The sequence below is a fragment of the Delphinapterus leucas genome, chromosome 4 (assembly GCF_059928025.1).
Source record: "Delphinapterus leucas isolate spDelLeu-1000000601 "Yukka" chromosome 4, BTC_Dleu_Yukka2, whole genome shotgun sequence".
Lineage (NCBI taxonomy): Eukaryota > Metazoa > Chordata > Mammalia > Artiodactyla > Monodontidae > Delphinapterus > Delphinapterus leucas.
The window spans coordinates 81,563,672-81,590,908 of record NC_143132.1 but is presented as its reverse complement, the minus strand read 5'-3'; the positions used below and the strand labels follow the sequence as shown (position 1 = coordinate 81,590,908).

Below are 27,237 nucleotides of genomic sequence, written 5' to 3'. Positions count from 1 at the left end.
TTTTTTTGGTTGCTTTTTTGTTTATTAATATGTCCTGGGTGTTACTGCATAGCAATATGTAAATGTAGTCCTCATCTCTTTTTACAGTTGCGTGGTGTTCCATTGTATGTATATACTCTAATTCCACCAGTTCCCTCTTAATGGATATCTGGGTTATTTCTAGTTTTTTGTTATTATAAATAATTAAATAACTGACCTTTAAAAGTATTTTGTTTAAATATTTGAACTACCCATACCCAGGTTTGTTGGTTGTCATCAGGGAAAGTACTAAGCATGTTATATGAACCTAGAAACAAGATTTACATTTTTCAAGTCCCAGTCTTTCCCAATTTTTGTTTTTATACTATTTATTTGGCACTTCTCCATATTATATTTAAATATTAATAATAATTAATATAAACTGTTATATTGATACTCTTTCTTTATTATTCATAGCAAGAATATATGCAATTTTTGTTTCTTATATACATTTGTATTAGATCACAGTGTAAAAATGTGCTTCTTACTGTGAATCACAGGCAAAAAAGGCATGTAATCAAAAGAGGATGGATTATACATTAGTATTGATAATTGAGGGTTTTTAAAAAATTCCTCAGCCCCAGCTTTTCTGAAGCTAGAGACACCAGCCTTCACACTGCAAGAGATCTTGTCCTCTGCTTTGGCTCCAGGCTGGGTGCGCTGATGTCAGCCCTCCCAGTCTCATGCACTTCTCCCTACCTTGGGCTCTGATAGCCTGGCTGTTGCATCCTCTTGACATCACTACTCTTGTCATCCATTTCATCTTGTCATCTCTGTAGCTGATGAAGTAGAGGAAGGCCCTGTCCCACAAGGTTTAAAATCTTTTGAAGGGATGGTAAGACCCCACAGTCTCACCCCTTTGTTTCTGGTTACAACACTTCATTAAACCATTCACCTCGCCTACCCTTAAAAATGTTCTCTGTCAAAGACATTCTCCACTAGCTATCACCGAATCTTTTTCTTGCCCTTCATAGCCAAATGTTATTATCTCCACCTCCTCACATCCCATGCATTTGACAGCCCACTGCAGTTTCTTCTGCTTCTACCGTTCCACCTGAATGAACACTTGCCATGGTCACCAAAGACTTCATAGCTGGCAAACTCTACGGTGCTTTCCAGTTGTCATCCAACTTGAATGCTCTCTGCAACATTTGGCATTGTTTATTTTTATTTTTATTATTTTTAAATTTTTTAAAGAAAGGGTTTGGGTTTTTATTTTATTTATTTATTTATTTTATTTTTGGCTGCGTTGTGTTTTTGTTGCTGCATGCGGGCTTTCTCTAGTTGTGATGAGCAGGGGCTACTCTCTGTTGCAGTGTGCAGGCTTCTCATTGCTGTGGCTTCTCTTGTTGTGGAGCATGCGCTCTAGGCGTGCAGGCTTCAGTAGCTGTGGCACGTGGGCTCAGTAGTTGTGGCTCGCAGGCTCTAGAGCACAGGCTCAGTAGTTGTGGCACATGGGCTTAGTTGCAACGTGGCATTTGGGATCTTCCTGGACCAGGGCTTGAACCCGTGTCCCCTGCATTGGCAGGCAGATTCTTAACCACTGTACCACCAGGGAAGTCTATGGCATTGTTTATTTTTAATTTTTATTTATTTATTTTTACCTAAAATCTTTTAAAAATTTTTTCTTCCAGTTTTATTGAGATATAATTGACATACAGCACTGCTTAAGGGATACAGCATAATGATTTGACTTACATACATCATGAAATGATTATCACAATAAGTTTACTGAACATCTATCATCTCATATAGAAAGAAAAATTTAAAAATACACAGAGAGGTGTTACTCCAGTACTTTTTGCTTCAGACAACATGATCCAGGTCCTACCTGCTGGTACAAGGAGGATGAGAGATATGTAGAGCAGACCTGGACTCAACCTGAAGTAGGAACCAAACCCAGGTGAGTCCAGACTAGATCAGCCAACTTCCAGCCAAACCACAGAAAAAAGAAAAGAAAATTTTTTTCCTTATAATGAGAACACTTAGGATTTACTCTGTTAACAGTTTTCACACATAACATACAGCAGTGTTAATTATATTTTTCATGCTGTACGTTACATCCCTAGTACTTATTTAAGTTATAATTGGAAGTTTGTACCTTTTGACTGCCTTCATCCAATTCCCCCTCCCCTACTCACCGCCTGTGGTAACCACAAATCTGGTCTCTTTTTCTGAGTTTGTTTTTGAAGTATAATGGACCTACACCACTATGTTAGTTCCTGTTACACAACACAGTGATTTGGTATTTCTATACATTTCAAAATGATCACCTTGGTAAAGTCTAGTTATGATATGTCACCATACAAAGATATTACATAGTTATTGATTATATTCCCCATACTATATATAGCTATATATGTATGGATGATTATTTTAAGATGCTGATCTCCTTTTTTTTTTTAAGATGCTGATCTCTTAAGTTCAAACAAATTTTAACAATCCTGCATTATTACTCCCTGCTCACATTTACTGTTTTTGACATCATATTGTACATCTTTTTGTTTTGTGTATCCCTTAACTACTTATTGCAAATATAAATGATTGTACTACTTTTTTTTTTAAGATACATGCTTTTTATTCATACCATTCCTCCAATCTACTTGTTGGATTATTATTCACCTTTTTAAAAAAATTGAAGTATAGCTGATTTACAATGTTTTGTTAGTTTCAGGTGTCCAGCAAAGTAAAGTGATTCATATATATATATATATATATATATATATATATATATATTCTTTTTCAGATTCTTTTTCATACAGCTTATTACAAAATATTGAGTATAATTCCCTGTTCTGTACAGTAGGTCCTTGTTGTTATATCTATTTTATATAGAGTAGTGTGTATATATTACTCCCAAATTCCTAATTTATCCCTCCCCCTGATTTTGCTACTTTTGTCTTTTAACCTTCCTACTAGCTTTATACCTAGCTCATTTACCTCCTTTACTGTATATTTGCCTTAACCAATGAGATTTTTCCTTTTGCAATTTTCATGTTTTCCTTTTGTAATTTTCATGTTTTCCTTTTGCAATTTTCCACCCCTCCTACCCGTCTCATTGTTGTTCCTTCTTTATATCTTTAGCTGTACATTTTTTCTGCTAGTCTTCTGGTTTTTCTCATCCATAGCTGCTCTGTAAATAGTTATAATTTTGCTGTGCCCATGGGAGGAGGGTCTGCCCACTCCAGCATCTTGGCCACCTCCTGGCATTGTTAACCACCCCTCTTCTTTGAACCTCTCTCTTGGCTTCTGTAATAACATTCTCCTTTTCTCTGGCAATTCTTTCTCAGTCTTCTTTTCATGCCACTTAAATACAGTGTGCCCCCCATTTAATATACCTTATTGGAACTTCCATTCAAATTACCATAAGAATATATGCTCACTGAAACAAGTCAATAAGCAGGGAAGTGTACAAAGAAAGAGCCAACTATATCCTTTTCTGTATTTAGAGCTAATTTAGGATTCTAAAACTACTAAAATTTTTAATATTTTGAAATCTAAAGATTGATCTGGGTTGAAATAAGCCCAGATTCCATGACCCAAATGAAAGTATGTCTGTATTGCAAAGAAGGCTGAAGGCAGTGAGACCAATTAGGAGGTTGTTACTTTGTATCCAAGTGAGAGGGGATGGCAGTTTGTACAAGGGATTGGCAGTGGAGATGGTAAAACAGACCCATTCGCTGGATATTTAGAAGATGGAATCATAGAGCTAAATGATTGATAGGAAAAGGGAGGTGAGGGAGAGCAGGAATGAAGGATGCCCTCCAGGTTTCCAGGTAAAACATGTGGGAGGATGAGGGTGACACAAACTGAAATAGAATGTGGGAGGAGGAGCCACTTTGGGGAAGAAACTGGTATTGGTATTTAGTTTGAGCACACTCAGTTTTAAATGCCAGGGAGACATCCAGGAATATAAGTCCTGTGGCCACCTGGGTACATGGACCTGGAGTTAAGGATTCAGAGAAGGGAGTTATCTGCTTATTATGACAAAGGGAGTTATGGTCACACACAAGCTTGTGTCAGGAAAGAGTGTACAGTGAGAAGGGAAAAGTGGCCTGGGATAGAACCCCGAGGGGCCTCACATTTACAAGGGAGCAGAAGGAGAATCCTGATAGAGCATCCACCATTGCTCTCTCTTTTTACCATCTGTTACTTTGCATCCCAACTATCTGGTTCTTGGCCTGTAGGGTGTATTGATCATGCCTTTTTTGTTTGTTTGTTTGTTTGTTTTTGATCATGCCTTTTTATTTGCTGTATTTCTGGTGCTTTGACATCTAGGGCCTTGTTGACCCTGGAGAGACTGCTCCTTCCAGGGCTAGCCAGTTCCTAGAGATAACAAAGGGCTTGGGGCAGTAGTCCAGTTCCCATGGCTGTCTGCCAGCCTGTGCCCCTCACAAGCAAACAGGTGCTGGAAATGGCATCACCAGGAATCTAGTGTCTAACTCACATAATACTTAGATCCATTGTTTAGGGTCAGTGGAGTTGGTTTCTGGGTATAGAGAGGAGGTGGTGTCTTCAAGGACCGGGTAGAGCAGGAACTGGAACAAGGTAGGAGCAGACATGCCTGGAGGAGTCAGTAGGAATATGAAAGTTGATGTGATTTTGTATCATGGGGTGAAGGGCTAGAAACCAGGGTCATAACCCTGCAGGCAATCTAGAGTATATTTATAGTGTAGTCCTTGAGGTCCTCCAAGAACTGAGACCACACAGTTAGGTTTCTTTCCATTCCAGCTCCCAGCAAGAAGCAAAAACACAGGGTGTAGCGGGCCATGGCCCACCCGCACACACATGGAGGCTGCAGGGGTCGCCCAAGACTGCCACTTGGCAGGTGGAACCATTAAACAGGTAGGAGCCAAAGTAGTTCCCGGGCAGTAGTGGGTTGGGTTAGGGGAACACCCAGTGTCCCTTATCGCCCACCCGCCAAGAAACCAAAAATGTGATTTCTTGCATCTCTCCAGAAATCTGATCTTATGTTTCTACAAATAGGCAAATCTTCAGAGGAAAACAAAACAAAACACAAAACCCGTCTAGAGGAACCTCCGGTTAATTGTCTGGCAGGGGTAGATGGACCATTTGTAAGAGGAGTATCTCTAGCTACCTTTCCACTTCCGCCAGCCATACACAAGGTGCTGACAACTGACCCCAGACCCATCCTTTCTGGCAGGAGGTCCTGATTGGTCCCAAGAATTTCACCTGATTCTTCTCCCAGTTAGATCCTCATTCTTTGCAAGGGGATTCAAGGAGGGTTGTGGGTGTGGTTTTCCTGAATACCAAAAAAATACTGAGAGAGAAATACGGGAGAGAGCAAATAAAATGGATCTCAGAGTGAAAACTATTTATGTAAAAGAACTGCTTATATTTTTAAAATATGGAAGGGTAAGCCATAACATGTTTTGAAAGGTTATCTGTAGAAGGAGGGGGCAATAGAGTGGAGAGGAGAGGAGTGAAAGGTAATGTTTGTAGATTTGACTTAGCAACTATGTAAATATCTTACGTAATTATAAAACAACATTAAGATTTAAAAACAATCTCTTGGGCTTCCCTGGTGGCGCAGTGGTTGAGAGTCTGCCTGCCGATGTACGGGACACGGGTTCGTGCCCAGGTCCGGGAAGATCCCACATGCCGCGGAGCAGCTGGGCCCGTGAGCCATGGCCGCTGAGCTTGTGCATCCGGAGCCTGTGCTCCGCAACGGGAGAGGCCACAACAGTGAGAGGCCCGCGTACTGCAAAAAAAAAAAACAACAAAACAAAACAAAAAAAAAACAATCTCCTAAAAATTGAAAGAAAAATAAAACAAATGAACTTAACTGTAAACCAAATAGTGGGGAAGTCACACAGAGGGGATCTATTTCAAGTGAGTTTAAAACATAGTAATATGACTGCTTATCCCAGTGGGTTATACCCTTAGGACAAAAAGAACTGCTTCAAGAGTTTTAAACTGTTTATGGCGGTCATATTGTTGGTAGTAGTGTTGGTATTGTTATTCTGAGACTGTTAGATGTGTATTATGGGGTGAAGAAAACGAGTAATTATGTGATAGTCTAGTATCATTCCCAGTGTTACTGAGAACCAGAATTTTTAGCATGGGAAAAAGAAAATACAGATTAAGATAGAAGTTAGATATAAACCCTGAATCTGAATTGGAAATATCATCATAAACTCATGATGAATTTATCTCAGAAAAAACTATTTTCTGGGGAATTCCCTAGTGGACCAGTGGTTAGGACTCCATGCTTTCACTGCTGAGGGTGCGGGTTTGATCCCTGTGGCAGAACTAGGATCCAGCAAGCCTCGGGGTGCAGCCGGAAAAAAAAAAGTATTTTCTAGTTCTTTCCATTTTAAAGGCCTAAAAACAATGACCAAGAAGTAAAAATGAGCACACTGATACCCAGATTGTGATCTTAAAATACTATTTCCAAGTAGAAAAAGAGTTAGCAAAGACTGCTAAGACCTACTGTATAGCACAGGGAACTCTACTCAATGTTCTGTGGTGACCTAAATGGGAAGGAAATCCAAAAAAGAGGGGATATATGTATATGTATAGCTGATTCACTTTGCTGTACAGTAGAAACTAACAAAACATTGTAAAGCAACTATGCTCCAATAAAATTAAAAAATAAAATTAAAAAAGACAGCTAAGTTCTTGTCAGAAGGGCTTAGAAGTCAACTTAACAGGCCTCCCACTGGCCAAAGGTGGGGTAATTTGTGCATCACATCAATATGTTTGTCAACCCCAGTTCATGATAATACTAAAAACTGATTGGTCACCACAGGAAGATTTAAGTGCACAATTTATTATTTTGAGAACTGCTAAATAAAGGGAAAGACATTATTTATTATTGTTTTTCCTTTATGAACTATACCATTGGGTAGCCAAATAATATAGAAGAGGGTTTCTTTATAAAAGTAGTCTAGCTAATGAATGAAAAAGGCATGATAGACTTTGAATGTCACCAATTGGAAATCCTAATGAATTAATGGATCTAGTTATTGATATTCAAAAGCTGCTAACATCACAAATGGAGACACCCAGACACCTTGTGCTTGTAATGGAAGATCACAATACCACCCATGAAGTTGTCCTGCCAAAAAAATTTAACTTGAACATGATCAGGCCTCTATATCCAATTACTAATTTACAGGGGAAAATAAAAATCAGAGGATAGAGAAACATGTTAAGTGGCACCATGGGAATATCGTCAGCAAAATACAGATTGTGGACAAATGAGCCCTTTTTTTTTTTGGCCACACCATGCAGCATGCAGGATCTTAGTTCCCTGACCAGAGATCGAACCTGTGCCTCTTTCAGTGGAAGCATGGAATCCTAACCACTGGACTACCAAGGAATTCCGCAGCCATTTTCGTAAATAAATAAATTTCAAGGAGAAATGAGAGATAGAGGAATAACTCCTAGAGTAAAAGAGAATTGAGTACATCAACAAATCACAAGGTAGAGGACTTTTTTGGATCATGATTCGAGCAAATTGTAAAGCATACACGTACACACAACATTTGAGATGATTGCAAACTGAACACTGATTGAATATTTGATAGAATTAAGGAATTATTGTTCATATTCCTAGCCATTTTGCTTTTTATTTGAAAAAACATAGCATTGTTTAAAAATTTTTTAAGTCCTCAAAATTTAGTAATGCATACTAAATAGTTATAAATAAAATATTTTGGATTTTCTTTAAAATAATATGGGAAAAGAGCAAGTAGCTGGAAGAACAGATGACATAAGCATGGCTATGAGTTAATTATTCTTAAAGACAATAATGAACTCTCGGGAGTTCATCATACTATTGTGTCTCCATTTATATAGTTTAAAAAATTTCCCATTAATAAAAAGCTAAAAGAAAAAAGAGGAATTGCAACATTCTAAAATTCCACAGAGAACTCAAGATGTAAACTAAGAAGATTCCATTCATTGTGGTCATTGGTGTCATTGGTGGCTTTTTCAGAACAGTTTCAATGGAATAGTGAGGACAGAAGACAGTTTGCTGCAGGTTAAAAAGCGAATGATTTAGAATATGCCTTGGAATTAGCAGGGAATTTTTCACTCCCTCTCTCGTTCTACATTTACCATTATGGAAAATTACAAACCAAGAATAAAGTAAAGTGAGGGTAGAATAATGAACCTCCATGTACCTATTACAACTTAAATAATTGTCAACATTTTGCCAATGTTGTTTCATCTGCAATTCTTCACCATTTTTTGATGAACCAATTTAAAGGAAATTCTAGATATAATTTAATTTCACTTGTAAATAATCCAGTATTCATTTCTACTTGGTAAGGACCTTTTTCTAATTAACATAAAACCATTAGCACACCTAACAAAATTAAAAATAATTTAAGGAAGGATTTCTTAACAACATATAAAAAAGGACACAAATCACAAAGAGCAAGTTTTTATGTTTCTTAACATTTAAGATTTTAAAATTCTGCTTAACAAAGATCATCACAAGGAAGGGAAAAAATAGACTGAGAAAAGATAAACACATGTAATAGACAAAGATTAAAGGGCCACAACAAGGGAACTTCCCTGGTGGTCCAATGGTTAGACTTTGTGCTCCCAATGCAGGGGACACAGGTTTGATCCCTGGTTGGGGAACCAGGATCCTGCATGCTGCATGGCACGGCCAAAAAAACAAAAACAAAAACAAAACACACACACACACACACATACACCCCAAATCAATAAGAAAAAGGCAAACAATCCAATAGGAAAATGGTCAAAGAATAACAGATAACTTACAGAGGAGGAAATTTAAAGTACCATCAAACATAAAAACATGTTCACCTCCCTGGTAATCAGAACAAGCAAATTAAGACCACAGTGAGATACCAGTCTATATCTTTCATATAGACAAAATTGAATGTGATAAAACCATATGTTGGCAAAGATGTAGACTAATGAGAATTCTTAGGTACCTCTAGTGAGAATGTAAATTGAACAGTTGTTGAAGAGAATTTGGAAATGTCTACCAAAGCTGAAAATGAGTACATACCCCATGGTCTAACAATTCTCCTTCTAGGTGTAGAGCCCATAAAACCTTGGATATTTGCATAAGGAAACATGTATAAGAGTGGGTTTTTTTGTTTCTGTTTTTGTTTTTTTTTTGCGGTACGCGGGCCTCTCACTGTTGTGGCCTCTCCCTGTTGTGGCCTCTCCCATCGCGGAGCACAGGCTCCGGACGCGCAGGCTCAGCGGCCATGGCTCACGGGCCCAGCCGCTCCGCGGCATGTGTGCTCTTCCCGGACCGGGGCACGAACCCGCGTCCCCTGCATCGGCAGGCGGACTCTCAACCACTGCGCCACCAGGGAAGCCCTAAGAGTGTTTTTGTAACACTGTTTGCAATGGAGAAAAAAAAAAATGGGAACAACCTAAATGTCCAACAATAGGAGAATAGGAAAATAAATTGTGCTTTATTCATATAATGCAACACGAAATTGAAGTTAAAATATGAATTAACCTCAGAAAACATGTTGCATGAAGAACACAAATTGTAGGGAAAATATAAAGTATCACATCATTTATTTGAAGTTTATAAATTGCATTGTTTATGAATACATATACACATCAAATAATAGTATATAGATATGTGTGGAAATGATGGATACCAATTTCAGGATACCAATTACCTCTGTGAAAAAAGAAATGAACACAAGGGGCTTCAAATGCATCTGTAATATTTTATTTTGTTTAAAGACCTAAGATTAAAACCTAAAAATCTGAAAGATTAAGAGCTAACCAGGCACACGAATATTTATTATATTTTTCTCTATACTCTTCTCTATGCTTGAAATTTTGCTAAAAAGAAAAAATAACGAATTAGGGAGTTGAGAAAGTGGAAATAGTAAGGATCTTGGCTCTGAAGTCAAAGAGAGAGGATAGTAGCTAGAAAAGGAAGAAGGGCCAAACTCCTAACGGAGCCGCAAGTTTTGAAATGCTGGCAGGTTAAAGGCCAAGCCATGCCTTTTTATTTTTTATTATCCCCCTCCAGCTTGACAAATAATACTTGGCAAATAAGTAAGCATTCTATGACTTTTGCTGAATGGATAAATGGAGTTAACAGCCAGAATTGCTTCCAAAGACACAGTTGGCATCAATAAGATATATAGTCGAACATTCCTTTTTAACAAGGTGGCTCAGAATTTCCTGAATAGATTACTCTGGGGACAATTGCTTCTCTCTCTAAAAAGCCATATCCTCTGACTAAATGGGGATTTCTGCCATGCTAGCTAGCACTGATTACAATTCAGCATCCTTTCTTGATTAAAACCCTAACATAATTAGGTATCTGTGTTTTGTTGTTTTTGTTTTTAATAAATGTATAGAGTTGTACAAATATCACCACACTCCAGTTTTAGAATATTTTCATTACACCAAAAAATAACCTCATGCCCATTTGCAGTTAATCTCTCCTCCCACCCCTAGCCTCAGGCTACCACTGGTTTTCCATCTGTTTCTATAAATGTGTGTTTTCTGGACATTTCATTTAAATGGGGTTATATTATATATAGTGTTTGTATCCGGCTTAGCATAATGTTTTTGAGGTTCGTCATGTTGAAGCATGTATTAGAATTACATTACTTTTTTACCAAATAGTATTTGATTGTATGGATATATATTATTTTGCTTATTCAGTCATCAGGTGATGAACATTTAGGTGGTTTCCAGCTTTTGGCTAGTATGAAGAATGCTGCTATGATCATTTGCGTACATGTTTTTTTGTGTGTGGACATGTGTTTTCATTTCTCTTTCTCTCTTTTTTTAAAACACTGTCTCTGTTTAATTTAATTTTTCCTTTTTTTTTTTTTGGGCCGTGCTGCACAGCTTGCGCGATCTTAGTTCCCTGACCAGGGATTGAACCCAGGGCCACGGCAGTGAAAGCGCCAAGTCCTAACCACTGGACCGCCAGGGAAATCCCTGTTTTCTTTTCTTTTGGGTAGATTCATAGGAGTGGAGTGGCTGAGTTGTATAGCAAATTTATGTTTTTAAGAAACTGTTCAACTGTTTTCCAAAGTGACTGTAACCATTTTACATTCCTGACAGCAATGTATGAGGGTTCTAGTTTTTCCACTTCCTCACTAACACTTGTTACTGTCTGTCTTCATAATTATAGCCATTTTAGTGGGTGTGAAGTGGTATCTCATTGTGGTTTTAATTTGCATTTCCCTAATAACTAATTGTGTTGAACATATTTTCATTTGCCTATTAGGAATTTAGTTGCCTTTTTTGAAAGGTTTATTCAAGTTTTCTGCCCATTTTGCAAATTGAGTGTCTTTTTATACTGAAATGTAAGAGCTCTTTATATATTCTGGATACAAGTCATTTATCAGGTAAATGTAAATATTTTCTCCCATTCCATAGCTTGTTTTTTTTAAATTTTCTTAATGATACCTTTTAATACTATGGAAGTCACCCTAAATTACTAGAGGTATTTAAATTTTAAATGGAAGGAAAATTTTACAGTATTAGATAAAAATTCATTATATTTCTCTGGTCTATTTTCATATAGTAGAAATACAGTATAAATATCTTCTTTTTACATTAGTAATACAATTTTTATTGACTTGACTTGGAATAAAAGAGATTTATTCAAATAAAACAACAAAACTCTAATGGGATAAATGAAGGTAGGCATGAATATAGAAAGAGATAAATCTTGCTTGAGAAGGGTCAGTATAGTGAAGGTGGCACATTTTCAAAGTAAATATATAGATTCAATTCAACAAGCATTTTTAATACCTCTTATATATTAATCATTATATTTGATGCTGAAACAAAATATAAATGAGACAGCATCATCTGTCTTAAGAAATTTACAAGGATTGAGACATTGGAGTCACTGTGGGAAAGAAGTAGCTTGGATTTCTACCTCATGTCATGTGCTGTAATAAGCCCTGCGGTGAATCTTCAATTTATTCACTCTGTTTTGGTTATATATTATTATATAACAAATCACCCAAAACTTATTCGTGTAAAACAACAACAATAATTTTGTTTTCAGCTTTTCACCATTGAGTATGACATCTGCTTTGTATTTTTCATATATGGCTTTTGTTATGTTAAGGTAATTTCCTTCTAGTCATAGCTCATTGAGTGATTTTATCATTGAGTATTCATTGTGTTGAATTTTCTCAAATGCTTTTTCTGCATCAATTAAGATGATCATATGGGTTTTTCCCTTCACTCTATTAATGTGGTATATTACATTGGTCCATTTCACATGTTGAACCATCCTTGTATTCCAAGAATAAATACCACTTGGTTGTGAAGTATAATCCTTTTAATATGCTGCTGGATTCAGTTTGGTAGTACTTTGTTGAGGATTAATGCTTGTAAGGTCTGTAGTTCTTTTCTCGTAGGGTCTTTGGTCTGTATTTTTTTTCTTGCAGGGTCTTTCTCTGACTTTGGTATCAGGATAATTCTGGCCTGATAAGTTTGGAAGTGTTCCCCCCAGTTCAATTTTTTTGGAAAAGTGTGTGAAGGATTGGTGTTACAAGATGATCCATTTTGCCTTTTAAAGAAGTAGAGACTATCATGTTATATTGCTTTGAATATATATAACTGAAAGAAAGAAAAAAAAAGAAATCCTTTAGGCAATCAAGTGTGCCCTGTCTTTTGTAGTCCTTCCTGTTCCACTGTAAATGGGCCAGACCCAAGTTAGGACAACACCTTCACTCCCAGGACATCATGGCTGAGAGGATTCTCTTCTTCATGCCTCTCCAGAAATCAACTCCAGTGTCATTCCTTTATCTTGTTTTAAACAGAAGGTTAACTCCTACACCATTCATTCACCTTGGCTCAGACTGGACTCTGAGAAATTTTGGTCATTTCCAAAGTTCAAATCTAACTCAAAAGATGAAAAATAACACCTGAAACTAACACAACATTGTAAATCAGCTATACTCCGATAAAAATTCTTTAAAAAGGTAAAAAATAACCTCTTTGAGAATAATTTAAGAGAAAATTCAGAATAAGACTTCCATAAATGATCAAAACTGTGGCTTATTTCTAAATGTCTCTGGGTTATGTGAGATGTCCCTATAGAGTTATAATAAACTCCCATACACTTGGTTAAGCTAACTGGAGTTGGGTTTTGGTTAGTTGCAACTAGAGTCTTAACCAAACACAGTCAATTTGAGAATATTTCCATCATCGCAGAAAGAAATCCCACACCTTTTTTTTTTTAATATGGTGGATTTTTTTGTTTTAATTAATTAATTTATCTTTGGCTGCACTGGGGCTTCGTTGCTGTTCACGTTGCGCGGGCTTCTCATTGCAGGGGCTTCTCTTGTTGTGGAGCACGGGCTCTAGGTGTGTGGGCTTCAGTAATTGTGGCACATGGGCTCAGTAGTTGTGGCTCACAAGCTTTAGAGCGCAGGCTCAGTAGTTGTGGTGCACGGGCTTAGTTGCTCTGCGGCATGTGGGATCTCCCTGGACCAGGGCTCGAACCCATGTCCCCTGCATTGGCAGGCGGATTCTTAACCACTGTGCCACCAGGGAAGTCCCAATCCCACATCTTTTATCCATAACTCCTAATTCTTACATTTTCCTCCATCCCTAAGCAACCGCAAATCTACTTTCTGTCTTTACAGATTTGGCTATTTTGTAAATTTGGAACCATATAATGTATGGTGTTTTTTGTCCAACTTCTTTCACCTAGAATAATGTTTTCAAGGCTCATCCATGTATTATAACGTGTCAGTACTTCATTCCTTTTTATTGATGAACAATATTCCATCATATGGATATATCACATTTTATTTATCCATTCCTCAGTTGATGGACAGGATTGTTTCGATTTTGGGAGCTATGAAGAATAACGCTGTTATGAACTTTCGTGTATAAGATTTTATGATGATGCATATTTTTAATTCTTTTGGATATATACCTAAGAATAGAATTGCTGAGTGTTAAATTGTTCTTGCCAGTCCTGCCTGCCTGTGTTACTCCATAATCCTGGCTTTGGTAACAGATCTTTTCCTGCCCAACTTCTGACCTTGGCCCATAGCCTGTGGCCTCTTTTAGAGTTTCCTTTCTCTTATAAAGGACACAGTTACTCTAGTTCCCCATCTCCATCTTACCTACCTCACAGCTTTCAACAACTCAGCCCCTACTCGCATGCTCAGCCCCGCCCCACTTCCCATACTCCATACTTTGAAGTAGGACAGTCCACAGTTTGAATCCTGACCCAACCACTATATAACTGTGAGGTAATCCTCCCACTTCTTGGTGGCTTACCATCTGCTGGGCATGGGGCAATGTTCTTTACATACATGGTCTCATTTAATCCCAACACTTAGGTGTTTTAACAGACTGAGAGAGTTTAAATGACATGCCCAAGGTCAAGTAGCCATGGCCTCCATTCAAACCTGTCCTCCTTTTTAGAGCTGGGGTATTGTCTTGTACTCTTCCTATCAAAACTTGCTGGTCCTATGGCTAACAAGTATAGATGAAAAATGTTTAACAGCACTAGTAATAAAAAATGCAATTTAAAATACAGAAGAGCTATCATTTGTCCCCTAACCAATTAGCAAAGATTTTAAAAGCCTTTGGTGAGGATTAAGGAAAGCAGACACTGGTGGACATGTGTATTGATATAGTCTTTTTTGGAGGTCAGTATTAAAAGCCTTAACAATGTACTTATCTTTTAGTTCTGCAATTCCAAGTCAAAAAACTTATTCTAAGGAAATATATGTGCACAAAGAATTAGCAATATCAATACTCAATGTATCTTTGAGTTTACAAAATATGTAGATCCCATGTTTTATTTTTGAAAGGGAAAAAATATGCACAGTATATGTAAATGTATGCAAAATACACAGTAAAGCGACTAGGAGAAAATATACCAAAATATTGACTACGGGTGACTCTGAGTGGTGGGATTAAGAATGATTCTTTATTTTCTCCCTTTGCTTCTCTAAATTTAAATTTTTTTCTTTAACAGATATATGCAGTTTGGGAAAAAAATATAATGCTGTGGAGATAAACTTATCTTCTTTGTAGCTGAAACAAGAATTCCTTTGTAGGAAGAGGTCTAACTCTGTTGGAAAATCAGAGAAATAGTCACTGATTGATCTTCCTGAAATACCTGCTTAAGTGGACATGTTGGAGCTTGTCGAGAAATCCAAGAAGCCAAGCATGTCCAGCCATTGAAATGGGACCATGGAGGGGAGAGTTCTGTGTATAGCTATTGTTGCTACTACATCTGTGAGTCTGCAGCTAAGTATCCCGTGATAGGTCTGGGGCCATTGTTGGTCAGCAGGGCAGCATTTGGGAAGATGAGTTGTTCATGGAACAAAGAAGAGTGAGAACAAACAGGCACCTTCAAGGACTCCTGCATATGTCCTTCACTGTCCCTAATCCCTGTGTCTCATCACTGATAAGTGGCTGCTGATTCATCTCCATCTTCCAAATATTGTGGAGTTTCTTCTTTGGGACAGTTCTAACTTGGAACCATACAGGGAAGAGGATTCTAAGAATCATAGTTCCTAGTTTAACCAACTTGACAATAGCACAGTCTAACATAGGTTCATAGTCTGAATATATAAAGGACTCCAAAAAAATCAATAAGAAAACTGCAATACAACACAGTTTAAAAATGAATGAAACACTGAAATAGGCACTCTCATAAGATATCCAAATGGCCAATCAGCATTAGGGGAAATACAAACTAAAACCACAATGGTGTACCACCATACACCCATCATAATACCAAATATTGGTGAAAATATGGAGCAACTGGAACTCTTATATATTGCTAGTAAGAGTTTACATTGATTCAACTACTTTGGAAAACTGTTTTGCAAGATCTACTAAAGCTAAATACATGTATATCTTATAACCCAGTAATTTTGCTCCAAGTGAAATAAGCACAAATGTTCACCAAGCAGTATATTCGTATTCAAGAATCTTCATAGGATTCTCATTCATAGTAGCTTCAAACTGGTAACAGCTCACATATTCATCAAAAGATGAATGGGCAAATAAACTGTAGTATATACACAAAATGGAATACTACACAGTAACAAAAAAGAATGAACTACTGTACATGCAACAACATAGCTGAATCTCACCAATAGATTGAGCAGAAGAAGCCAGATCTGGCGTACAAAACAGGAAGACTATAGTGATGACAGTCAGAGGAGTGGCAACATCTGTGTTGACTAGAAAGTATAGAAGAGTCTTCTGGAGTGCTATAAATGTTCTACATTGATCTGGGTGGGAGTCACATGAGTGTATAGATAGGCACAAATTCACTGAAGTGTACACACTGAAGATAAGTGTACTTGTACACTATTGTAGGTAGTATTTTATACCCCAATTTTTAAAAATTTAAAGAAATCTATATCAGTAAAACATTCTAGGCAGCAAATACTATTAGAACTGCCATTCTAGACTAAGTTGAGCTGTGGCAATGGGAAGAAGACAGAACTGATGGAGTCTATCATGATTTTGTATTAGGAAGGTGTGTGGGGTTGGAGCAGGTAGAGTGAGTGAACTTTCAGGTGCTGGCGCGTACTGCGATTCTTGTTTTTTTAGAAAGTGTTGTGTTGAATGTGCGTCCAATGTATGTCACCATGTCCACAGTTAGGGTTTGGATGGTCTGAAGTGTCTACTTGAGTAATGCCATTGCAGAACCCAGCATAAGGGTGAGCTTACCTGAGAAGACCGCAGCCAACTGTTCCACTGGAACAGGCTACCTGCTTTTGGCACCTTAGGAGCAGGCACCAGGCAGCTCTGGACTTTAGCAGATGCACCTCCATCTACATGTCTGCTGGTTGCAATTTCTTGGTTGTCCTGAAGGCCACAGCTGAAGAAGGATGGCTATAAAATTCCTGAGCAGGATTTGCTGCCCAGCACCCTAACATACATAGATCTCTGAGGATGGCAGTACTAACGATATTTGCTAACTGATGTGTGGAGGGTGTGGAAGCAAACATCTTAAAAAAGAGGTCCCACTTAGGCTGTCAAGCCGAAACCTCCAAGTTTATCCCATCTGCTCTGGGCAACAATATCCACTCTCCAGGCCAGACAGTACGGGGCTCCCTAATATTGTCTTTCCACATCTGTGAGGCTGCCTTGATAGTAAGTCCTCTTGGGGCAAGTTGACTTCAGCTAAACCTGAGAAGAAACACGAGTGAGGTGCCCAGGCTGGGATCCTTTTATTCAGGATAAACATCAGTGTTGAAAGTATCAATTTCTCTTAAGGAAGCTTGTTTGGGCTTTCGTGGGCAAAGATCCAGGTGGAAGTGAATTGATTTTGTTTGTTTTAGTCCCTAAAACACTGTAATGAATCTTAGATATCTTTCCTCTTGTTTATTTTTTTATTTTTTATTTTTATTTTTTGCCTGCACCACATGGCATGGGAGATTTTAGTTCCCAGACCAGGGATTGAACCCTTGCCCCTGCAGTGGGAGCGCAGAGTCCTAACCACTGGACTGCCAGAGAAGTCCCAATATCTCTCCTCTTGGAAGTTGGTTCTAGGTGGTCAGGACTGTAAAATTTTGGCAAAACCACAATCAGTTGCAGAAACCTCGGGCGTATTCTATTTATGACTTGATATCCTGAATTTTTCACTTAACATTATATTATAAACATTTCCAACATTCTTCAAAAAATTCCTTTTGAATGGCTGCATAATCATCCATCATGAATGTCCTAGAATTTGTTTAACTCATTCCTCTGTTATTGGATATTTCCATTGTTTTCAACTTTTTACTCGTTTTTTTTAATTTATTTTTTATTGAAGTATAGTTGAATTACCATGTTGTGTTAATTACTGCTGTCACAGCAAAGTTATACATATATATACACTTTTTTCGTATTCTTTTCCATTATGGTTTATCACAGGATATTGACTATAGTTCCCTGTGCTATACAGTAGGACCTTGTTGTTACTTTTTGCTATTATAAATTTGTAATAAAAACCTGTTTTGGTAAAGGCAGATCAGTTTGTTTTGGTAAAGGCAGATCAGTTTGTTTTGGAGATTGATTCCCAAGACGGAAATGATCGCATGAAGGGTGTGAGCATTTTAAATGTCTTAACATTGATTGCTTATCAAAATATGAAGTGCAAGTTACCCTCTGGGATAGATCTTAAATTGTATCCTGGGCATTGGTGTCCTTATTTGTGCTCCTATTGGGGTAGAAGCCTTGGGCTGGCATGGCTGGGCCACTGACCTCTTCATTGTTCTTACTAGCTCCTGCCCACAGGTCTGACTCTGTTCTGCACACCTCTAACTACTGTCTTGAGTTTGGTTCCAACTCAGTGAACCTCCCATAACCATGGTGCTGCTAGCCCCTACTCTGAGCATCCATCCCATTGCCAAGACTCCTGCTTCTACACCCCAACACAACATAGGACCCTTGTGTCTGATGGACCTACAGTTCCAGTTAGCTCACCCTCCTGGATATAGTGGTTTGTACAGATGACTAGTCATGCACAAGCCAGGTTCTCCCTCAGGTAAGCCCCTCCCTGCTAAGCCCTGTTTATTTCCAGCTGATTTTTAAGAGCAAAGATTATGGTATCAGATAGAGCTCAGTTCAAATATCTACTTTATGAGTTGTACATATGTGTCCTTGAATCTCAGTTTCCTCACTGTAAACAGGGGTAATAATATGTAGTGATCTTTATTAGTTTGTATTTTTTTGCTTAATATGTACATATGTACCCATACAACAGTACTATAATTTTTTCTTCCAACTATCTTACATACTTCAACAAAGTTAAGGGGAGAAAATAGTCTACCATATTTATCCAGACTTACATTTCTGTCATTCTTTCTCCATTCCTGAAATTTCAAATTTCCATCTAGTATTATCTTCCTTACACCTGAAGAACTTCCTCTAGCATTTCTTTCAGAGAAAATCTGATGGCAACAGATTTTATTTTTCTTTCACCAATGAATTTCACCTTTATTCCTGAAGGGTATTTCCACTGGATATAGAAATTTAGGTTGATAGTTCTTTTCTTTCAGCACAGTAAAGTCTTTGTTTCAGTGACTTCTGACCTCCACGGTTTCTTTTTTTTTTTAATTTATTTTATTTTATTTATTTATTTTTGGCTGCATTGGGTCTTCATTGTTGCACGCAGGCTTTCTCTAGTTGCAGCCAGTGGGGGCTACTCTTTGTTGCAGTGTGCAGGCTTCTCATTGCGGTGGCTTCTCTTGTTGTGAAGCACAGGCTCTGGGCGTGTGGGCTTCAGTAGTTGTGGCACGTGGGCTCAGTAGTTGTGGCTTGCGGGCTCTAGAGCACAGGCTTATTAGTTGTGGCGCACAGGCTTAGTTGCTCCGCGGCATGTGGGATCTTCCCGGACCAGGGATTGAACCCATGTCCCCTGCATTGGCAGGCACTGCGCCACCAGGGAAGTCCCCCTCCATGGTTTCTGATAAGAAATCTGAAGTTATTCCAATCATTATTCTCCTGTATGTAATGCATTGTTTTTCTCTAATAGCTTTTAAGATTTTTAATTTGTGTTTTGTTTTCAGTAGTTTGATTATAATGTGTCTGGGCATGGGTTTCTTTGAGTTTACCCTTTGAGGTTGATAGAGTTTCTTGATCTGTACATTTATGCTTTTCACCAAGTTTGGGAAATTTTCAGGCATTTTTTCCTCAAATTTACTTTTGCGACACAAATATCCTTCTGAGATTCCATTGAGGCAAATGTTAGATGTTTTTGTATTTTCCCATAGGTTCCCTGTGGCTCTATTCCTTTCCATACACTCCCCCCCTGCAATGTTTTGTTTCTCTGTGGTTCAGATTGCACAGCTACTATTGATCAGTTTTCAAGTTCATTGACCCTTTCCTCTGTCATCTCCATTTTGTGACTGAATCCATCTAATGAATTTTTAAAATTTTGGTTATTGTATTTTTCAGTTCTAAAATTTCCATTGGGTTCATTTTTATTCTATTTCTCTACTGAGACTTTCCTTTTTTTTTTTTTTCAATGATGTTCATCCTACTTCTTGGAGTATGGTTAAAATAGTTGCTTAAAACCATTTGTCTGATACCTATAACATCTGTGTCCTGTCAGAGTTGGCTTCCATTGGTTGTCTTTACCCAGATGAACAGTTGAGATTTTTCTGATTTTTCTATGTTGAATAATCTTGGATTGTATCCTAGACATTTTCTATATTATGAGACTCTGTGACTTATTTAAAACCTATGGAGAATTTTATTTTATTTTTATTTTTATTTTTTTGGCTGCACCACATGGCATGTGGGATCTTAGTTCCCTGACCAGGGATGGAACCGGCAAACCCCTGCAGTGGAAGCACGGAGTCTTAACCACTGGACTGCCAGGGAAGTCCCTGGAGAATTTTATTTTTTATTTATATTTTTATTATTTTATTATTATTTATTTTAGCAGACAATCAACCTGGTTATTTCAGCCTACAAGTGTGAACCTACTTTCTGTGGTGCAATGTAAGTTTATATTTCAGAGTTTTTGCAGTACTGTTTGGAACAATCCCTCAAATGCACCGCCCAGGGACCACTTTTATTCCTAAGCAGTGGTCTGCCTCGTGGTTCACTTCTGAAAGCATTGCTATTCTATTTTTTTTTAATTGAAGTATAGTTGATTTACAATGTTGTGTTAGTTTATGGTGTACAGCAAAGTGATTCCGTTATTATTTTTTATTATGGTTTATTACATGATACTGAATATAGTTCCCTGTGCTATGCAGTAGGACCTTGTTGTTTATGTATTTTATACATAGTAGTTTGTATCTGCTAATCCCAAACTCTTAATTTATCCCTCCCCTACCATGTTTCCCCTATGGTAAACATAAGTTTACCATAAGTGTGGGATCTTTCGTTGCAGCATGCAAACTCTTAGTGCGGCATGTGGGATCTAGTTTCCTGACCAGGGATTGAACCCAGGCCCCCTGCATTGGGAGCACGTAGGCCTAGGCACTGGACCACCAGGGAAGTCCCCTTAATTATTGATTTTAAATCTTTTTTAGTAAAAATCATTTAATTTTTAAATTTCCTCCTAATCACTGCTTTAGTTGAATCCCACAAATTTTGATATAATGTATCATCATTAAGTTTGAGATTTTCTAAGTTTTCCTTGTAATTTTTTCTTTGATCCATGGTTAATTAAGCATGTTGTTTAATTTCCAAATACTTGGAGATCTTCTTTTTGTTTAATTCTATTTTAGTTAAATTGTAGTCAGAGAACATAGTCTATATCATTTCTACTGTTTGAATTTATTGTGCCTTATTCTATGGCTCATTCATGATGAATGTTCCACGTGCACATGGAAAGAATATATTCTGCAGTTGTTCAATGCGGTGTTCTATAAATGTCAAAAGATTGAGTTGGTTGATACTATTGTTCAAATCTTTTTACTCTTACTGATTTTCTATGTATTTGTTCTGTTTTTGAGAGAGGAGTGTTGAAATCTCCAAATATAATTATGAATTTTTATTTTTTCTTTTGGTTCTTTTGGTTTTATTTTTCTTTTGGTTTTTTTGTGTGTATTTGTTGAAGCTGTTATTAATTACACACACATTATGATTATATGTCTTCTTGATGAAGTGATCTTTTTATCATTAGAAAATTTACCTTTTTATCTCTGGTAAGCTCCCTGTCCTGAAATCTGTTGTTTGGTATTAACATAGCCATCCCAGCTTTCATAAGAATATGTGTTAGCATAAAACTATTAGTATTTGCATAAATTTTAATAAGATTAGGCTTTGCATGGTGTATATTTTTCTATCCTTTCTATCTATACTTTTAATCTCTCTGGGTCATTTATTTAATGTGAATCTCTTAGACAGCATATATTTGGTTCTTGCTTTTTAAAAAAATCTAGTTTGACAACCTCTGTCATTTAATTAGATTATTTAATCAATTTACATTTAATGTAAGTTTAGGTATGGCTAGTTCTAAGTCCACCATCTTGCTAAATTTTTTGTTTCTTTTTTATGTTCTTTGTTTTTCTCCTCCTTCTTCCCTGCCTTCTTTTGGATTATTTGAGTGTTTTCCAGTATTCAACTTTATTATTTGCTTATTAGCTATATACATATTCTTTGTCTTATATTGTTAATGGTTCCTCTAGGATTTACAGTGTTAATCTTTGACTCATCATAATCTACTTTCAAATAATACAAATTCACATATAATTTAAGAAAATTATAATAGTATATTTTCATTCCCCTCTATCCTTTCTGCTGTTGTTTACATACATTTAACTTCTACATGCATCATAAACCCTGCAATATATTGTTATTTTGTTTCTTCAAACTATCTTTTAAAGAAATTAAGAAATGAAGGAAACAGTCTTTTAATTTTACTTCCATATTTACCATTTCTAGTACTTTTCAGTTTTCCTTCATTTACTCATTTATGCTTCCACTTGGCAACATTTTCTTTCAGCCTGGACTCTAAAATTTCTTAAAGAGCATGTCTCCTGGCAATGAATTCTCTGAGCTTTGTTTTCCTTTATTTCACCTTCATTTTTAAACAGTATTTTTGCTTAATGTAGATTCTGGTTTGACAGAGTGTATTTTTCTTACAATACTTTAAATGATTTTTCTGGCTTACCTTATTTCTGATGAAAAGCCGGAAGTTATACTTATCATTATTCCCTTATGTAATACATATATTTTCCCTCTGGCTACTTTTAAGATGTTTTTCATTGGTTTTCAGAAATTTGATTATGATGTTCTTCAGTGTGTTTTCCTTTTTTATACTCCTTGGAGTTCTTTGAGATTCTTGGGTCTGTGAGTTTATATTTTGGAAAATTTGAAAAAATTTTGATCATTATTCAAGTGTCATATTACAACCATTATTCAAATATTTTTGCCTCAATTTCTTACCTCTCCTTCTAGTGCTTGAATTTCACATGTAGTAGATGGCCTGATATTTTCCAATAGATCAGTGAGAATTCGTTAACAATTTTCTAGGCTTTTTCCCTCTGTATGCTTCAGTTTATATACTTTCTATTACCATCTCTTCAAGGTCATTGCTCCTTCTTCTCTGTGTCACTGCTGTTAAACCTATCCAATGAAATTTTCAATTCATATATTTTATTTTTGGAGTCCAGGATTTTTATTTGGTTCTTTTTTGCACTTTGGAGATTTCCTAATCATTCCTTTGTTGTGTTAATCTGTTTCTTAAAATAGTTGACATGTTATAATAGTTTAATAAATATAATACAACAGTTTATAATACTGTTTTAAGTCTTTGTTGATAATAACATAATTTCCATCATTTGGGGGTGTATTTCTATTGACTGATTTTTCTTTGGGTTACAGATCATACTTTCCTGCTCCTTCACATATCTAGTAGTTTTTTATTATATGCTGGACATTATGAATGCATTGTTGAGTGCCTAGGTTTTTTTTTAAACTTCCGTAATAGAGTTTGGGATTTTCTTTGGTCATGGAGTTAATTTGCTTGGGAATTAGCTTAACCCTTTTGAGACTTGTTTTTAAGCTTTGTTAGGTAGGGTGGGTCTAGAGAAACCTTAACTCGAGGGCTAGATTAGTCCTTTTCCTAAGATGGGATCTTTCTGAAGCCTCTATTGAAGCATCATTTTTTGTAAAGTGTTTTAACTCTGGCTGGTTTAAATTTGAATATATCCTAGCCTTGTATCAGTTCAGTAATTATTTAGCTTACAGGTATCTGAAAGCTGTTCTTTCCCTGATAATTGTTCTTTGACTGTCCTCTTGGAGTCTTGTCCTGTGCATGTACAGTTTGGTATTTGGCCAAAGACTCAAGAGGGTCCTATGTGGATTTCTGGAGCAGCTTTTGGCATCACTCCTTTACCTTTGGTACTTTTCCCCACACATTCCAGATAACTAAGTGTTCCTGAACTCTGATTTCTGTCTTGTTAAGTCAGGGAGACTGCTGTGCTCTATTTAGACTACTCTTCCTTACACCACAGTCCAGAATTTAATGACAGATAAAAAGGGAGGCCATATGGGGGCTCACCTTATTTTTTTTCTCTTCTCTCAAGGAATATCACAGTCCTGTACTGCCTGTTATGCAATATCTGAAAACAGTTATTTCATGTGTTTTGTTCAGTTTTTTAGTTGTTTAGAGTGGGGGGACTGGTTGAATATCAGTTTCTGTCATAAATCCTTGAAATATAAATATAATAAAAACATTAATCTTTGCCTCTCAGCTGATTTTATATTTTAATTTTGAGAGATAATGGAAATGTTTTGTCATGATTTGTGTACCAAAAATTGGTAAATTTTATTGTATATAAATTATACCTCAATAAAACTCATAAAAAGACAAAATAGGGCTTCCCTCGTGGCGCAGTGGTTGAGAGTCCGCCTGCCGATGCAGGGGACACGGGCACGTGCCCCAGTCTGGGAAGATCCCGCATGCCTTGGAGCGGCTGGGCCCGTGAGCCATGGCCGCTGAGCCTGCGCGAGCCTGTGCTCCGCAACGGGAGAGACCACAACAGTGAGAGGCCCGCATACAGCAAAAAAAAAAAAAAGACAAAATAGAGACTTTTGAGCCAAAGTTATATTATTAAATATTTCAGGCACGCAAAGATAAGTATAGAGAATAATATACGGAATGCCCTTATGGTTATCATTCAGATTACAAAATAAGACAATACAAATATAACCAGAAGCTCCCTGTGTATCCTTTTCTCCCCTGCAGAGTTAACCACTATCTTGAACATTGTGTTTATTATCCTAATGCTTGATTTTATCATTTTGCTTCATATACATATATGTATATATATAAACACACAAAGATACAAAGGTAAATATATATTTAACTTTGTATCTTAGCAAATATGTTGTTTTCACTGCTTTTCAACTTGACTAAATTTCATCCATGTAGCTGTTTTTAAATGATGTGATAATAAATAGGCAAACCCACAAACATAATTATATTTATATAACATCTAGTCTTGGGCCTGTACAGAAATGCACAAAGTTTAGCAGACTCTGCATTTTGAACTAACCTTCCCTCAGGAGAGAAAGTCAAGAAAATCACTGTCATTTATTCCTCTGCCCAGGGGAAAAAAAATTAGTGAACACTCACTCTTGGCAAGTGGCATGAAAGGCAATTTGTAAGGCTGGCCTTGTTCCAACAGCTGTAGTAAAGACTCATATGTCGAGGGGTGATGAGGGTTTGGCTGTTCCCATTGCCCTGAGTCAGCAGGCCTACTGGTGCCTGGTGTTAGCAGTTTCCAGTTAGAGAGTGGCTGCTGGACACCCTCCTGCTTTCTCCTGGATGGAAATGAGTGTCTCAAGAAAATTGATTGTAGTGCTCAGATTCAGGCTGGACCATTAACTCTGTGAATATTATTAATTCCTTAATAAGGGTCAGAAATATCTGTAATTCCTTCCCTATGCGACTCCTTTTTATGAGGTTCAGCCCACATGCTGTAACCATCCTCCAAGGCACAGGCTCAAGTGGCATCTCTTTCTTCATACCAGGCCTGATTCCCCCAATTCAAAATGATGGCTGCTTCTTTCAGCATTTATCCGTGCCTCTTTTATTGTTTTCTACAGGTGCTATGTTTATTTCAGTACCTGTCTTGTTTCCTCTGTGGAAGTCAGAGAAATGCATATGCCAATTTCTCTTTATATCCATCCATTTGCCTCTCCTCTTACTCTCACTTTCATGCCTAGTGAAATATTTAACACAACTGTTTATTGAATAAATGACTTTAAGAGAAATTAATTTTTTGTTTCATTTTATCACACCATTAAAACAACAGAAATACACTGCTCATGGAACAACTCTGTATACAACATAACATTTGTATTCTCTAGTTTAATCTGTAATTCCACACTTTTGGTTCAAGTAAGTTCCCAAGAAGAAGCCAATCCCTGTAATCACTAGCAAGACCACAGCTCATAAACATAGCTGGAGTCTCCAGAATGAGTTTTATTTTCTCATAACCTTTGCTTATTAAGTAGAGTTTCATTTTCTTTTTCATTGTTCTTTTGAGCTATAACAAGCCCCTCCTCTGTCCATTTCTTGATTTCCCAACAGGTCAGTTTTGATCACTAGCAGAGTGATTAAATTTCCTGAAATGCCGCACAGCTGAGCCAGAAGTTCTAAACAGAAACAAAAGGGGCATCAAACAGAAGAGCCTGCTTTCAAAGTTCCCAGATGACATGAAATTCAGAAGCATTAACTAACTTATTTAAAGGTGAAGGAAAAATTTAATCAGAAAAAGTAATGAAAAGCATGTCTACATTAGCACACAACCACACACACGCACACTTTTTTTTTTTTTTTTTTGCAGTACGCGGGCCTCTCACTGTTGTGGCCTCTCCCGTTGCGGAGCACAGGCTCCGGACGCGCAGGCTCAGCGGCCATGGCTCACGGGCCCAGCCGCTCCGCGACATATGGGATCTTCCCGGACCGGGGCACGAACCCGTGTCCCCTGCATCGGCAGGCGGACTCTCAACCACTGTGCCACCAGGGAAGCCCACACACACACTTTTTTGCACATTTATTTTTCTTTTTACTTCAAGCCGGGCATAATAAATTTCTGTATCATTCAGTGAAATCAGTTCCTTCAGTTGGAATGTATGGAATTCCCGTTAATAAGTAAATAAGGGGAGATCAGAATTAATTGGTTTATAATTTATTTTATAAAAGATATTTTTGTCAAAATCATTTAAAAATCACATGAAACTAAAAAACTTATAACTAAAAACACAGGAGTCTCTCCCTTTCTTCCTCTCTCAGTTCTTTTCCCCAGAGACAACTACCAACACCCCTTCTGCCTTTTATTCAAGTATTCCTTCTAGTATCTACCTCTATTCTAAATATTATGCTTATATTTTTATTTCTTACTTTCTCAGTTTTAGACATTATCCATTTCTTGGTATGGAAGTTGAGATCTTAGCACCCTGTTCTTATACACACACCCTTTTCCTCCTCCCCATCCTCTCAGTATAGGTATATCACAATTTTCAGTGTATTAATATGCAGTGTTTGTCTTATTTTGACTATGTCAGTATTGTTCACTTCTGAGCCAAGTGCTATAATATATTATGAATGAGTTTATTCATTGTCCTGATTGTTTCCAGTCTATCTGAGGTATGATTGACAAATACTGTATATATTTAAGGTGTACAACATGATGATTCGATATACATATTCATTTTGAAATGATTACCACAATCAAGCTAGTTAACATATGCATCATCTCATAGTTACCTACCTTTATTTATTTATTTATTTTTGGCGAGAGCACTTGAGAT

General features: G+C 37.1%; 1 protein-coding gene across 3 annotated transcripts in view; it reads right to left on the bottom strand.

The window, feature by feature from the left end:
• The window catches only part of TRA2B (transformer 2 beta homolog), a 65,778-nt gene continuing 38,541 nt past the window's right edge, over window positions 1-27,237 (bottom strand). Inside the window, exons 10-11 of one of the 3 annotated variants that reach the window (XR_016393036.1) lie at window positions 22,861-26,079; window positions 1-22,762 (exon numbers count right to left, since the gene is read on the bottom strand). The gene's annotated coding sequence lies outside the window, so the exon portion shown is untranslated. Of the gene's footprint in view, window positions 26,080-27,237 lie in introns of all 3 variants that reach the window. The other 2 variants (XR_016393034.1, XR_016393035.1) reach the window with 2 other exon arrangements.